We start from the raw sequence: 11062 nt of genomic DNA, 5'->3' as shown, positions 1-11062 counted from the left end.
AGTCATGGGAGGCATCAAGCTTTCACAATACTAATTTCAGGGGGAAGACAATTTAGTCCATAACACACCAATGCCCACACTGAAATCAAGACTTGCCCTGGGACTGGTGTGTCAGGAACCAGTGCCCTAGTGGTGTTTTAGTCACTAAATCGTGTCCGACTCCTGTGACCCCATGAACTGTAGCCCACCAGGCTCCTCTATCCTCTGCCCATGGGATTTCCCAAGCAAGAATACTGACGTGGGTTGCCATTTCTTTCTCCAGGTGATTTTTCCTGACCCAGGGATCAAACCCAGGTCTCCTGCATTGCAGGTGGATTCTTTACCAACTGAGCCACCGGGGAAGCCCACTGAGCTTAATTCCTGGTTCCCAGGAGAGAGAGCTCCTGACCATTCCCTTCTTAAAACACTCTTCTTGTGGCTTCTAGAGGGAGTGCTAACGACCAGCACCTTTCTCACAGGATTGTTAGGAAGAGTAAATGAGACAAAAGATAAGCAGCACAGAGCGCAGTGCCCGGCTGGCCGAGAAAAGTTAGTTATTACTGTTGTTGCTCTTGATAGCTTTTGGCAAACATGAAGTTTGAGCTACATACTAGAATTTGAAAAAAAATCACATAGTGTTACAAGAAAGTAGAATTGATGTTAGAGATATCAGAAAGATCTTATGGGACAAAGAACTTATTTAAAACATAAGGCCAACTTGTTTACTTCTGTGTTCCCCAAAAGTAAGAACAAATTGTTTAAAAAAATAATGTAAGAAAAAATTTATTTTGCTAATAGCTACTTGTTTGAGAAATGCCAACTTTATAAAAAATTTGCAAGAATACAGTGACAATGCATTAATTATATCATGAAAAATGCAAATAGAGGTCAATATTTAAAGGTGTGAAATTCTAGATGAAATGAACATTTCTCTTGAAAGTGGCAAATTGTTAGTTATCATTTTTCAAGAAAGCTATAAAAATACAAGATGTAAAAGCAAAGCCTTAGAAAAACTAAAGGCATGGTATGATAAAATGACTTCTGGCTTTGTTCAGATCACAGTAGTGTTCTGCAATAAGCTAACCCCCTGTAAATGAAGTAGCTCATAAGGATGCCACTGGGAATGAGTTAAATGGTTTACTGAAAAGAATAGTAATCATCAGAGTTCAGGATTCAGACTACAAGAAACACACTATTTTATATACATGAGTATATAGCAATATAGAGAATAACAGATTGTCCCCAACATTTAGCAACTGTAAACAATGATATATATTTATTATCTCACACACGTGGGTCAGGAAGCTGGTTATGGATTAGTTGGGCGGTTCTGTCTTGAAAAGTTTCACGAAGTTTCAGGCAACAGGCAGTCATCTGAAGCTTTGGCTAGGCCTGGGGGATTTCCAAGACAGCTCACTCCCAGGACTCTGCCCAGGAGCTCTCAGTTGCTGGCTAGTTGCAGGAGGCCTCAGTTCTCTGCCTCATGGACCCAACCCAGGGATGCTTGAGCATCCCTATGATATAGCAGTTACATGCCCAGATTGACTAGAATAAGGTGGGAGCTGCACTGTATTCATGACCTTACCTTGAAGGTCATATGCCATTACTGCCTCTATGCTCAATCAGTCCATATACTGTTTGCATAGGAAGTAGATTCCAGGAAGAAGGAAGCTGGTGAAACCAGAATTCCTAGAGTTCAACAAGAAAAGTTTGTGTGGGGTCGCAGGAGGCAGGTTTGGAGTAGTGGGGAAGGGCCTTTGGTGGGAATTGCATGAAGTTAATAAATAAACCACCAAGACTGCATGCCCCGCTGTCTTCCTAATCACCTTACTCTTAATTACCAAATCAGATCAGATCAGATCAGTCGCTCAGTCATGTCCGACTCTTCTCGACCCCATGAATCGCAGCACGCCAGGCCTCCCTGTCCATCACCAACTCCCGGAGTTCACTCAGACTCACATCCATCGAGTCAGTGATGCCATCCAGCCATCTCATCCTCTATCATCCCCTTCTCCTGCCCCCAGTCCCTCCCAGCATCAGAGTCTTTTCCAATGAGTCAACTCTTCACATGAGGTGGCCAAAGTACTGGAGTTTCAGCTTTAGCATCATTCCTTCCAAAGAAATCCCAGGGCTGATCTCCTTCAGAATGGATTGGTTGGATCTCCTTGCAGTCCAAGGGACTCTCAAGAGTCTTCTCCAACACCACAGTTCAAAAGCATCAATTCTTCGGCGCTCAGCCTTCTTCACAGTCCAACTCTCACATCCATACATGACCACAGGAAAAACCATAGCCTTGACTAGACGAACCTTTGTTGGCAAAGTAATGTCTCTGCTTTTGAATATGCTATCTAGGTTGGTCATAACTTTCCTTCCAAGGAATAAGCGTCTTTTAATTTCATGGCTGCAGTCACCATCTGCAGTGATTTTGGAGCCCCCCAAAATAAAGTCTGACACTGTGTCCACTGTTTCCCCATCTATTTCCCATGAAGTGGTGGGACTGGATGCCATGATCTTCGTTTTCTGAATATTGAGCTTTAAGCCAACTTTTTCACTCTCCACTTTCACTTTCATCAAGAGGCTTTTGAGTTCCTCTTCACTTTCTAACATAAGAGTGGTGTCATCTGCATATCTGAGGTTATTGATATTTCTCCTGGCAATCTTGATTCCAGCTTGTGTTTCTTCCAGTCCAGCTTTTCTCATGATATACTCTGCATATAAGTTAAATAAACAGGGTGACAATATACAGCCTTGACGTACTCCTTTTCCTATTTGGAACCAGTCTATTGTTCCATGTCCAGTTCTAACTGTTGCTTCCTGACCTGCATACAAATTTCTCAAGAGGCAGATCAGGTGGTCTGGTATTCCCATCTCCTTCAGAATTTTCCACAGTTTATTGTGATCCACACAGTCAAAGGCTTTGGCATAGTCAATAAAGCAGAAATAGATGTTTTTCTGGAACTCTCTTGCTTTTTCTATGATCCAGCGGATGTTGGCAATTTGATCTCTGGTTCCTCTGCCTTTTCTAAAACCAGCTTTTTTTTTTTTCCCCTAAAAACTGCCTTTTCTAATTACCAAATCAGCTCAGAGTTAAATCCTCTGAGTTTTAGGGTCTTAACTCTTTTTAGTTTTGCACCAGGCCCACAGTAAACAAAACCTTCATTCCATACAGGCCCTGACTTACGGCTGAAATATACTCCCAGCTAAAATCTATGCTGCTAAGTCACTTCAGTCATGTCCGACTCTATGCGACCCCATAGATGGCAGCCCACCAGGCTCCCCCATCCCTGGGATTCTCCAGGCAAGAACACTGGAGTGGCTTGCCATTTCCTTCTCCAATGTGTGAAAGTGAAAAGTGAAAGTGAAGTCGCTCAGTCGTGCCCAACTCTTAGCGACCCCAGGGATTGCAGCCCACCAGGCTCCTCTGTCCTCGGGATTTTCCAGGCAAGAGTACTGGAGTGGAGTGCCATTGCTTCAGGTTACATGTGCTTTAATTTGCTTCCTGGGGGTCCCAGAGGCTGCTCTCCAGGCAGAGGCGCTAGGCTGGGCTCTCCTGCAGCGGGTCCCCCACACCAACCCTGAAGACCCTCAGGAAGGGCCGTGTCCTCCTCCAGGCCACCCGTGCCCTCCACGAGCTCCTCATAGGTGATTTTCTCGGCGAACAGCCGAGGCCCGAGCAGCTCCACCATGTCGGCCCACTCCAGCATCTCCTTCTCCAGCAGCCCCCTGCCCACCTTGTCCACCTGCTCGCGGCAGCGCGTAAGCAGGTCCAGGGTGCGCGCATACACGGAGCCAATGGGCCGCTGCACCTCCTCATCTATAAGCTGGGCCGTGGCCTCACTGAACGGTTTCTCCACCAGCGCCTCGCCTGGCCGCGGGAGATCGAAGGACACCTGGCCCAGCTTCTCGCTCATCCCGAAGTGCATAATCTGGGCATAGGCGCTCTGGATGACCTTTCTCAAGCTGTCCTGGGCCCCCGTGGTGACCCGCCTGAAGAACAGCTGCTCAGCCACGCAGCCGCCCAGCATGGCGCACATGCAGTCAAAGAGCTGCTCCCGTGTGTACAGGTACTGCTCCCTGGGCAGGCACTGGGCATAGCCGAGCCCCTTGCCCTGGGGGACGATGGACACCTTGAGCAGGGGGTCTGCATGTTCCAGGAACCAGCCCACCACCGCATGGCCAGCCTCATGGTAGGCCACCGTCATCTTCTCGCCGGGCTGCAGGCCTGTGTCTTCTTCTCAAGGCCTCCAATGACCCTCTCGATGGCCTGCTCGAAGTGCTTCTCCCCGACAGAGGGGTTTAGGTGGCGGGTGGCAATCAGGGTGGCTTCGTTGCAAACATTAGAAATATCAGCACCTGTGAAGCCTGGAGTGAGGGCCGCAAGCTTCCTCGCCAGGGCGTCCTTGCTGAGGCTCTCATCCAACTTGAGTGGACGCAGGTGGACCTTGAAGATAGACGACCTTGCTTTGATGTCCGGGGGCCCAATGTAAATCTGACGGTCGAAGCGGCCCAGCCACATCAGAGCTGGCTCAAGGACGTCAGGGCGGTTGGTGCCGGCCAGCGTGAGGACGTTCGTGGTAGAGTTGAATCCGTCCATCTCCACGAGCAGCTGGTTCAGGGTGTTCTCCTGCTCACTCTGGCCTCCAAAGTACCCTCGGCCATGCTTCCGGCCAATTTGTTGGGTCAGAGAAGAAAAAGAATGAAAATTCCATTTAGTAACAGAAGGGTAAAAATGTGCTTCTGTTTGTGAAATAGCCGTTTTTTTGAGAAAAAAGTAACTTTGGGGGAAGGTTAGTTAGCACTCTCAAGTCAGACATGCATTTTTATTGTGTTGTAAGGCTTGTGTGTGTGCTCAGTGGCTCAGCTGTGTCCGACTCTTTGCAACCCCATGGACTGTAGCCCACCAGGCTCCTCTGTCCTTGGGATTCTCTAGACAAGAATACTGGAGTGGGTTGCCATTTCCCCCTTGAGGGGATCTTCCCAACCCAGGGATCGAACTGCTGTCTCCTGTATCTCCTGCATTGACAGGTTTCTTTTACCAATGAGCCACCTGTAAAGCTTGTTGTTGTTAGTCAGTCACTAAGTTATGTCTGACTCTCTGTGATCCCATGGACTGCAGCATGCCTGCCCTCCCTGTCCTTTACTAGGCAGGGCAAAAAAAAGGGCTTAGATTGTCATGGGCAGTTATGAACTCAAATTTTCTCTCTTGCCGTCAGGAGCTCAACTGAGCTGGAGCAAGACAATCTCCTAGGTGATGGAGTAGTGGTTTAGAAAAGAAGCCAAAATGATTTTATGAATAACAGTCAAGACTTTGATCACTTACTGCAATGGCATAAACAAGAGGCTAAACCAGAGACAACGTCGGTGCCCTTGTTCCATTTCCCAAAACCTGAGAAGAGTCAGGTGGATCAGCCTAGTTGTCGGGGAAGAGTGGGGAGATTTGCCACATAAAGCCTTGGTAAGGGCTTGCAGTCTGCCCTGAAATATCAAACAGGCCTAAGCCAAGAGCTGTATTCCTCCATTGTTCTTAGTTAACAAACCTATCAGATATTATTTGTCTACTTTTGATTTGGAAAGTACAGTCCCTGCAAATCTGGCTTTCTAATTGGGTTCGTTTTATTGCATCTCTGCAAATTTTTAGCTTACTTGTTGTTCAGTCACTAAGTCATGTCTGACTTCTTGCGACCCCGTGGACCGCATCACAGCAGTGCTTCACTGTCCTTCCTGGCCTTCACTGTCTCCTGGGGTTTGCTCAAACTCATGTTCATTGAGTCGGTGATGCCATCCCACTGTCTCATCCTCTGTTGTCCCCTTCTCCTCCTGCCTTCATAATATAAAATTGTTAAAGGCTTTCCAATGAAGCATATATAATGAAAAAACATATTAATTAAGGCTTTATTAACAAATATAAAAAATAAATACTTGAAATGGCAACCCACTCCAGTGTTCTTGCCTGGAGAATCCCAGGGATGAGGGAGCCTGGTGGGCTGCCGTCTATGGGGTCGCACAGAGTCAGACACGACTGAAGCAACTTAGCAGCATCAGTAGCAAAATGTACTGAGCTTACTTTCCTGGTGGCTGAGATGGTAGAGACTCCATCCGCAATGCAGGAAACCTGGGTTCAGGTAGATCCCCTGGAGAAGGAAATGGCAGCCCACTCCAGTGTTCTTGCCTGGAGAATCCCATGGACAAAGGAGCCTGGTGGGCTACAATCCATGGAGTTGCAAAGAGTCAGACACGACTGAGCGACTAACACACACTGAATTTATGCTGATGTCTGCTCTTCTGGAGCAGTATTTCCTCACGGGCATGGTGTAACAGCACACGCCCCTGGCAACATCTGTTAGCATTTTGACTCCATGTTTATTTTCTTGCGTCTCTGCATCTTCCCTGACCTTCTAGAATCGCAGTGACCTCATCCTGCCCTCTAGACTTTCAAACCTCACGTATCATTTTTCCCCATCAAACTGCATATTACCTAAGTACCACAGGATCTCGAATGTTTCTTTTTAGTCTATCACCTGGGCATCATCACCTCCTTCAACATGAACTTATAGGTTGATGTGAGAAGGAAAACAACTTGGCTAGATCAATTCATACCACGATATATATGACTAACAGTCTGTCGAGTCTCATCAGTGCATTCGCAGCAACAAAACAAGTTGACCCCAAGTAATCTCTAGACAATAGAGTGCAGACTTTCAGGGAAAACAATAAAGAAAAATAACAGGAGTCACAGAGAAGAAACGGTTAGGGTGAAAGGGGCCAAGCAGAAAGAATTTGTACATTTCTAGGTTCCTTAGCTTAGATTCATGCCTGCTCTATTCAGTTGACTGACCTATTCTTTTTCTCAAAGACAGACTGAAAAGACAGAACGAGAGAAATGGAGTAAATGGTCCCATCATTTACCTAACTGCTCAGGTCAGAATCCTCGACGACCCATCTTTGATTCCTCACTTCGTCTCACCACGCACGCCTAATGCATCACCAGTCCCGGCAGACACTTCCTTCACAGAGTGTCCAGATAAGACCCCCGCTTCTCCTCCTCACGCCCACACTCCGTGTCCAGGGCTCCATCTGCGTCAGCACGATACAGCCCGAGGCTTCTGGGCTCGCCAGCAGTGTCTCAACAGGGGCCAGCACGTTCCTCTCCAAATGACCATCATGTCAACAGCATCATTCTCCTCTGCCCGTGCCCCAATGGGTTCCCATCACACCAAGAGGAAAACCCGAAGGCCCTCCTGTGCCGTGGCCTCGGCCACCTCTTAGACCTCATCTCCTACCACCCTCTCTTTTGCTCATCACGTTCCAACCTCGTCAGCCTGCCTGCTGGGCCTCGAACAAGCCAGTCATTTCCTGTGTCAAGATGCTTTGTTTTGCTGTCTCCTCCTTCCTCTTCCTTTTGCAGGAAACGTCTCTGGGATCTGTATATAATTCTTATCCCAGTGGAGTCAGGTCTTTCTTCAAATCTCAGCTTGTCAGAGACTCTATCCTCAACACTTTATCTAGTAAAGCTTTCTCTTTAGTCTCTGTTTTCTTACCCCGACTTAGTTTTTCATATCAATATATATGCAGTATTAGTCAGTATTAGTCTCTACAGAAACAGAACCAGTAAACCTATCCATGGGCTTCCCTGATGGCTCAGCAGTTACAAATCCATCTGCCAGTGCAGGAGATGCAGGTTTGGTTCCCGGGTCCGGAAGATGCCCTGGAGAAGGAAGTAGCAACCCACTCCTATATTTTTGCCTGGGAAATCCTCTGGACAGTGCAGACCACAGTCCATAGGCTTGCTAAAAGCTGGACACAGTTGAGCGACCGAGCACATATGCAGGCAAACACACATGCACAAACCTGTCCTCCTTTCTGCCTATTCTCTCTCCCATGATCTGACATCTGCACGCTGAAACCTATGGTGTTGTTCAGCCTGAGTCCAAAGGCCTGAGAACCAGGAGTTCCAAGGCAGAAGACTGACCTCTCAGCTGAGGCGATCACGGAGGAAGGGCTGCATTCTATTCAGGCATTCAAGGCACTGGATGATGTTCATACACGTTGTGGAGGGCAAAGCAGTTTGCTGAGTCTATCAATCAAATGCTAACTTCATTTGGAAACACTCCCAGACACATAATAATATTTGCCCAGTATCTTGGCACCCTGTGATCTAGTCAAATTGACAGAATCAATACATATAGATATATTTACATATACATATTTGGGGCTTCCAGTGTGTATCTAGGCACATATATACATATCTGGGGCTTCCCAGGTAGCTCAGCTGGTAAAGAATGCAGGAGACCTGTAATGGAGACCCAGTTCAATTCCTGGAGAAGGGATAGGCTCCCCACTCCAGTATTCTTGGGCTTTCCTTGTGGCTCAGATGGTAAAGAATCCACCTGCAATGCAGGAGACCTGAGTTCCATTCCTGGGTTGGGAAGATCCCCTGGACGAGGGCATGGAAACCCACTCCAGTATTCTTGCCTGGAGAATCCCTGTGGACAGAAGAGCCTGGTGAGCTACAGTCCATGGGGTCACACAGAGTCAGACAAGATTGAGCGACTAAGCACAGCACAGCACACACCTACTTCACTGTTGACCTCACTAGGGTACATGCTCCGCATGGCCAAAGAGGTGTTTTGTTCATTACTGTATCTCTAGGGCCTAGAACTGGAGAAGGCAATGGCACCCCACTCCAGTACTCTTGCCTGGAAAATCCTATGGACGGAGGAGCCTGGTGGGCTGCAGTCCATGGGGTTGCTAGGAGTCAGATATGGCTGAGCGCCTTGACTTTCACTTTTCACTTTCATGCATTGGAGAAGGAAATGGCAACCCACTCCAGTGTTCTTGCCTGGAGAATCCCATGGACAGAGGAGCCTGGAGGGCTACAGTCCATGGGGTCATGAAGAGTCGGACATGACTGAACCGACTTAGCACACAAAGAGAATGGCAGCCCACTCCAGTATTCTTGTCTGGAGAATTCCATAGACAGAGGATCCTGGAAGGCTACAGTCCATGGGGTCACAAAAAATCAGACATGACTGAGCGACTTTACACTTATTCTGACCCATGGGAGATTGTACCTCATTATAGTTTTGATTTGCATTTCTCTGATAATTAGTGATGTTAAGCATCTTTTCATGTGCTTCTGGGTCATCTGTATGTCTTCTTGGAGAACCGTCCACTTAGATCACCGCCCATTTTTTGATTGGGTCATTTTTTTGACATAGAGCTGCATGAACTGTTTGTATATTTGGAAGATTAATCACGTGTCGGTTGCATTCACAGACATTTTTCCCCATTCTGTGGGTTGTCTTTTTGTTTTGTTGACGGCTTTCATTGCTGCACGTAAGCTTTTAATTAGATCTCATTTGTTTGTTTTTATTTTCATTGTTCTTGGAGGTGCCAATGCCTTTTTAAAACATTAAAATCTAGGACTCTCACACCATAGACTAACTTTTTAAAAAAGTAATATAAGGCCAAAGAAACTAATGAAAAACAACAGTGATTGGATACAGCTGCTGCTGCTGCTGCTAAGTCGCTTCAGTCGTGTCCGACTCTGTGCGACCCCATAGACGGCAGCCCACCAGGCTCCCCCGTCCCTGGGATTCTCCAGGCAAGAACACTGGAGTGGGTTGCCATTTCCTTCTCCAATGCATGAGAGTGAAAAGTGAAAGTGAAGTCGCTCAGTCGTGTCCGACTCCCAGCGACCCCATGGACTGCAGCCCACCAGCTCCTCCATCCATGGGATTTCCCAGGCAAGAGTACTGGAGTGGGGTGCCATTGCCTTCTCCTTGGATACAGCATTCCAATTTTATTCAGAGTTCTTTAATTGATATTTTAAACTCATGTAACCATTTTTTGTCTGGGTAGAAAATGTAGTGCCAAATTTATTGAAACGTTATCTCACCACGGTTTCACTCATTTTTCTTAGCACAGTACTTACTTTTCTCAGCACATAGAATTATTTTCCTCCTTGGGCTGTATTATTTCTCCCTGCAGCGCTGTACCTCTTGCGGTCTGGCTGTTAGAAATGCTAGTGGAGCATGACCATGTTGAATATTTTAGGTTGGGGAGCCCATTAAAGCTGTCCTCAGAAGGTTGATCACTGTAAAGTAACAAATGAAGGCAATGGCTAATTTCCTAGGAATCCAAGAAGAGGGCGGAGCCAGGAGAGAAGAGGTTCCTGACATGGAGCCCTCCAGGAAGCCGCATTTCCCCTGAGCATGAGTGATTTTAAGAGGGAACCACGCAGTCCTTAAACACAGGACCCATTATTTCACTGGGCTGAGGCTCCAGGCTACAGGTAGAAATACTTTCTTATAATCATAGCTATTGAGAGGCCCAGAAAAATCTGTTCCATTCTGGATGAAGCTCTTAAGAGGATCCTGGAGCCGCTTCAGAAAGAATTCCTCTTCCCATAAAATTCCCCCATTTTAGTAGAAAAAAATTGTTTAATTAAAAACATATTTTACCTACTTTTACCCAGTCAATACTTATGACAAAAATCATATCATTGCACTGCTGATGACATTTATGTTTTCTGTTTGAATGATTTCAAAGTTATTTCAAAGTGCCAGCAGTCTTGTACATATTTGTTCAAGTCTCTGCCACTTCTTTGTTATTTCAACAAAGAGCAGATGGAACATCAAAACCAGCCTTGAAAATGATATTATATTTGTTCCTTTATTTATCTCAGCTTCTCTCTGTTTGAATTTTCAGCATCTCTGTTTTATTATCATTAAATTCAAAAGTAGAATTTCATATTCCATTGCTATTTCATGAGTATTTGAATGTCTATTCTTTGTCTAGGATTTCTGTCATTATAAAGGGAGTCTAGGTACCATTTTCCTGGGTAGTCTAGAATATTACATGCTTATAAGAAAGGATCAGAGGAAAAATAAGAAAGTAGGTAGATTTAAGACAAAATAACCACCATGATTAACAGATTTCATCATGTAAGACAAGACTGTGAGATAAATATGGACTGACATAGTGCAGTAATGTTTATTAAAATTTTGGAACATAAGAAAGACATTGAAATACAGCTCAAAAGTTAGTAAAGAATCCGCCTGCAATGCAGGGGACCTCAGTT

At 46.0% G+C, this 11062-nt stretch overlaps 1 pseudogene; it reads right to left on the bottom strand.

The window, feature by feature from the left end:
• Positions 1 to 3455: 3455 nt before the first annotated feature.
• LOC113882822 lies at positions 3456 to 8591 on the bottom strand (annotated as a pseudogene).
• Positions 8592 to 11062: the final 2471 nt, after the last annotated feature.

Source organism: Bos indicus x Bos taurus, chromosome 24, assembly GCF_003369695.1.
Source record: "Bos indicus x Bos taurus breed Angus x Brahman F1 hybrid chromosome 24, Bos_hybrid_MaternalHap_v2.0, whole genome shotgun sequence".
NCBI lineage: Eukaryota > Metazoa > Chordata > Mammalia > Artiodactyla > Bovidae > Bos > Bos indicus x Bos taurus.
This window is presented reverse-complemented; position numbering and strand designations above follow the sequence as displayed.